We start from the raw sequence: 5,787 nt of genomic DNA, 5'->3' as shown, positions 1-5,787 counted from the left end.
GGATACATAGACAACACCATGTCCCTAGTAAGCCTCTAGTTGACTAGCTCGTTGATCAATAGATGGTTACGGTTTCCTCACCATGGACATTGGATGTCGTTGATAACGGGATCACATCATTAGGAGACTGATGTGAGGGACAAGACCCAATCCTAAGCCTAGCACAAGATCGTGTAGTTCGTTTGCTCAGAGCTTTTCTAATGTCAAGTATCATTTCCTTAGACCATGAGATTGTGCAACTCCCGGATACCGTAGGAATGCTTTGGGTGTACCAAACGTCACAACGTAACTGGGTGGCTATAAAGGTGCACTACAGGTATCTCCGAAAGTGTCTGTTGGGTTGGCACGAATCGAGACTGGGATTTGTCACTCCGTGTAAACGGAGAGGTATCTCTGGGCCCACTCGGTAGGACATCATCATAATGTGCACAATGTGACCAAGGAGTTGATCACGGGATGATGTGAGTTACGGAACGAGTAAAGAGACTTGCCGGTAACGAGATTGAACAAGGTATGGGATACCGACGATCGAATCTCGGGCAAGTACTATACCGGTAGACAAAGGGAATTGTATACGGGATTGATTGAATCCTCGACATCGTGGTTCATCCGATGAGATCATCGAGGAGCATGTGGGAGCCAACATGGGTATCCAGATCCCGCTATTGGTTATTGACCGGAGAGTCGTCTCGGTCATGTCTGCATGTCTCCCGAACCCGTAGGGTCTACACACTTAAGGTTCGGTGACGCTAGGGTTATAGAGATATTAGTATGCGGTAACCCGAAAGTTGTTCGGAGTCCCGGATGAGATCCCGGACGTCACGAGGAGTTCCGGAATGGTCCGGAGGTAAAGATTTATATATGGGAAGTCTTATTTTGGTCACCGGAAAAGTTTCGCACTTTATCGGTATTGTACCGGGAGTGCCGAAAGGGGTCCGGGGGTCCACCAAGGGGGTCCACCAGCCCCGGGGGGCCACATGGGCTGTGGGGGGTGCGCCTTGGCCTATATGGGCCAAGGGCACCAGCCCCAAGAGGCCCATGCGCCAAGAGATAAGAAAAAAAGGGAGAGTCCTAAAGGGGGAAGGCACCTCCGAGGTGCCTTGGGGGGGAAGGACTCCTCCCTGGCCGCACCCTTCCTTGGAGGAAGGGCCAAGGCTGCGCCCCCTCTCCCTTGGCCCTATATATAGTGGGGGGAGGGAGGGCAGCAGCAACCTAAGCCCTGGCGCCTCCCTCTCCCTCCCGTGACACCTCTTCCTCCCCGCTTGCGCTTGGCGAAGCCCTGCCGGGATCCCGCTACTTCCACCACCACGCCGTCGTGCTGCTGGATCTCCATCAACCTCTCCTCCCCCCTTGCTGGATCAAGAAGGAGGAGACTTCCCTGCTCCGTACGTGTGTTGAACGCGGAGGTGCCGTCCGTTCGGCGCTAGGATCATCGGTGATTTGGATCACGACGAGTACGACTCCATCAACCCCGTTCTCTTGAACGCTTCCGCGCGCGATCTACAAGGGTATGTAGATCCACTCCTCCCTTGTTGCTAGATGACTCCATAGATTGATCTTGGTGATGCGTAGAAAATTTTGAATTTCTGCTACGTTCCCCAACAGTGGTATCAGAGCTAGGTCTATGCGTAGTTTCTATGCACGAGTAGAACACAAAGTAGTTGTGGGCGTTGATGTTGTCAATTTACTTGCCGATACTAGTCTTATCTTGATTCGGCGGCATCGTGGGATGAAGCGGCCCAGACCGACCTTACACGTACACTTACGTGAGACAGGTTCCACCGACTGACATGCACTAGTTGCATAAGGTGGCTAGCGGGTGTCTGTCTCTCCCACTTTAGTCGGATCGGATTCGATGAAAAGGGTCCTTATGAAGGGTAAATAGAAATTGGCATATCACGTTGTGGCTTTTGCGTAGGTAAGAAACGTTCTTGCTAGAAACCTATACAAGCCACATAAAAACTTGCAACAACAATTAGAGGACGTCTAACTTGTTTTTGCAGCATGTGCTATGTGATGTGATATGGCCAGAAGATGTGATGAATGATATATGTGATGTATGAGATTGATCATATTCTTGTAATAGGAATCACGACTTGCATGTCGATGAGTATGACAACCGGCAGGAGCCATAGGAGTTGTCTTTATTTTTTGTATGACCTGCGTGTCATTGAATAACGCCATGTAAATTACTTTACTTTATTGCTAAGCGCGTTAGCCATAGAAGTAGAAGTAATCGTTGGCGTGACAACTTCATGAAGACACAATGATGGAGATCATGGTGTCATGCCGGTGACAAAGATGATCACGGTGCCCCGAAGATGGAGATCAAAGGAGCAAAATGATATTGGCCATATCATGTCACTATTTGATTGTATGTGATGTTTATCATGTTATGCATCTTATTTGCTTAGAACGACGGTAGTAAGTAAGATGATCCCTCACTAAAATTTCAAGAGACGTGTTCCCCCTAACTGTGCACCGTTGCGAAGGTTCGTTGTTTCGAAGCACCACGTGATGATCGGATGTGATAGATTCTAACGTTCGAATACGACGGGTGTTGACGAGCCTAGCATGTACAGACATGGCCTCGGAACACATGCGAAACACTTAGGTTGACTTGACGAGCCTAGCATGTACAGACATGGCCTCGGAACACAAGAGACCGAAAGGTCGAGCATGAGTCGTATAGAAGATACGATCAACATGGAGATGTTCACCGATGATGACTAGTCCGTCTCACGTGATGATCGGACACGGCCTAGTTTGACTCGGATCATGTATCACTTAGATGACTAGAGGGATGTCTATCTGAGTGGGAGTTCATTAAATAATCAGATGAACTTCATTATCATGAACATAGTCAAAAAGTCTTTGCAAATTATGTCATAGCTTGCGCTTTAGCTCTACTGTTTAAGATATGTTCCTAGAGAAAATTTAGTTGAAAGTTGGTAGTAGCAATTATGCGGACTGGGTCCGTAAACTGAGGAGTGTCCTCATTGCTGCACAGAAGGCTTATGTCCTTAATGCATCGCTCAGTGTGCTGAACCTCAGCGTCGTCTGTAGATGTTGCGGAACATCTGACATACACGTTTTGATAACTACGTGATAGTTCAATGCGTAATGCTAACGGTTTAGAATTGTGGCACAAGAGACGTTTTTGGAACGTCGCAGAACATATGAGATGTTCTATAGACTGAAATTGGGATTTCAGACTAGTGCCCACGTCAAGAGGTATGAGACCTCTGACAAGTTTCTTAAGCCTGCAGACTAAGGGAGAAAAGCTCAATCGTTGAGCATGTGCTCAGATTGTCTAAGTGCCAAAATCGCTTGAATCGAGTGGGAGTTTATCTTCCAGATGAGATAGTGATGGTTCTCCATAATCACTGCCACCAAGCTATCAGAGCTTCGTGATGAACTATAACATATCAGGGATAGTTATGATGATCCTTGAGCTATTCGCGATGTTTGACACTGCGAGAGTAGAAATCAAGAAGGAGCATCAATTGTTGATGGTTAGTAAAACCACTAGTTTAAGAAGGGCAAGGGCAAAAGGGATACTTCATGAAACAGCAAGTCGTTTGCTGCTGTAGTGAAGAATCCCAAGGTTGAACCCAAACCCGAGACTAAGTGCTTCTGTAATGAGGGGAACGGTCACTGAAGCAGAACTACCCTAGATACTTGATAGATGAGAAGGCAGGCAAGGTCGACAGAAGTATATTGGATATACATTATATGAATGTGTACTTTACTAGTACTCCTAGCAGCACCAGGGTATTAGATACCGGTTCGGTTGCTAAGTGTTAGTAACTCGAAATAAAAGCTGCGGAATAAACGGAGACTAGCTAAAGGTGAGATGACGATATGTGTTGGAAGTGTTTCCAAGGTTGATGTGATCAAGCATCGCATGCTCCCTCTACCATCGAGATTTGGTGTTTGCGTTGAGCATGATTGGATTATGTTTATCGCAATACGGTTATTCATTTAAGGAGAATAATGGTTACTCTGTTTATTTGAATAATACCTTCAATGGTCTTGCACCTAAAGTGAATCTCGATCGCAGTGATACACATGTTCGTGCCAAAAGATATAAAATAGTAATGATAGTACCACATACTTGTGGCACTGCCATTTGAGTCATATTGGTATAGAACGCATGAAGAAGCTCCATGTAGATGGATCTGCACTCAGTCGTTTTTGAAAAGATTGAGACATGCGAACCATGTCTATTGGTATATATGCATGAAGAAACTCCATGCAGATGGATCGTTTGGACTCACTTGATTTTGAATCACTTAAGACATGCAAATCATACCACATGGGCAAGATGACTGAAAGGCCTCGTTTTCAGTGAGATGGAACAAGAGAGCAACTTGTTGGAAGTAATACATTTTGATGTATGCAGTCCAATGAGTGCTGAGGCATGCAGTGGATATCGCTTTGTTCTTACTTCACAGATGATTTGAGTAGATGCTGAGTGTATTTACTTGATGAAACACAAGTCTGAATTATTGAAAGGTTCAAGTAATTTCAGAGTGAAGTTGAAGATCGTCGTGACAAGAGGATAAAATGTCTGTGATATGATCATAGAGATGAGCATCTGAGTTACGAGTTTGGCACACAATTGAGACATTGTGGAAAGTGTTTCACAATTAATACCGCCTGGAACACCACAGTGTGATGGTGTGTCCGAACATCATAACTACACCCTATTGGATATGGTGCATGCCATGATGTCTCTTATCGAATTACCACTATCGTTTATGGGTTAGGCATTAGAGACAACCGCATTCACTTTAAAAGGGGCACCACGCAATTCCGTTGAGACGACACCGTTTAGAGAAACCTAAGTTGTCGTTACTTAAAAGTTTGGGTTGCGATGCTTATGTGAAAAAGTTTCAGGCTGATGAGCTCGAACCTAAAGCGGATAAATGCATCTTCATAGAAAACCCAAAATAGTTGGGTATACCTCCTATTTCAAGACCTGGAAGCAAAAGTAATTGCTTCTAGAAACGAGTCCTTTCTCGAGGAAAAGTTTCTCTCGAAAGAATTGAGTGGGAGGATGGTGGAGACTTGATAAGGTTATTGAACCGTCACTTCAACTAGTGTGTAGCAGGGCACAGGAAGTTGTTCCTGTGGCACCTACACCAATTGAAGTGGAAGCTTATGATAGTGATCATGAAACTTCGGATCAAGTCACTACGAAACCTCGTAGGACGACGAGGATGCGTAATACTTTAGAGTAGTACGTGATCCTGTCTTGGAAGTCATGTTGTTGGACAACGATGAACCTATGAGCTATGGAGAAGCGATGGTGGGCCCATATTCCGACAAATGGTTAGAAGCCATGAAATCCGAGATAAATGGATCTTTAAGAAGAAGACGGACATGGACGGTAATGTTACCGTCTATGAAGCTCGACTTGTGGAAAAGAGTATTTTCACAAGTTCAAGGAGTTGACTACGATGAGATTTTCTCATCCGTAGCGATGCTTAAGTCCGTCGGAATCATGTTAGCATTAGCTGCATTTATGAAATCTGGCAGATGGATGTCAAAACAAGTTTCCTTACCAGTTTTCGTAAGGAAAGGTTGTATGTGATACAATTAGAAAGGTTTTTGTCAATCCTGAAAGATGCTAACAAGTATACAAAGCTCCAGCAATCCTTCTAAGGACTGGAGTAAGCATCTCGGAGTTGGAATGTATGCTTTGATGAGATGATCAAAGATTTTGGGTTTATACAAAGTTTGTTAGAAACTTGTATTTACAATAAAGTGAGTGGGAGCGCT

This window comes from Aegilops tauschii, chromosome 2 (assembly GCF_002575655.3).
Source record: "Aegilops tauschii subsp. strangulata cultivar AL8/78 chromosome 2, Aet v6.0, whole genome shotgun sequence".
Classification (NCBI taxonomy): domain Eukaryota; kingdom Viridiplantae; phylum Streptophyta; class Magnoliopsida; order Poales; family Poaceae; genus Aegilops; species Aegilops tauschii.
The sequence above is the reverse complement of the archived record's forward strand: the minus strand, read 5'-3'. Positions refer to the sequence as shown.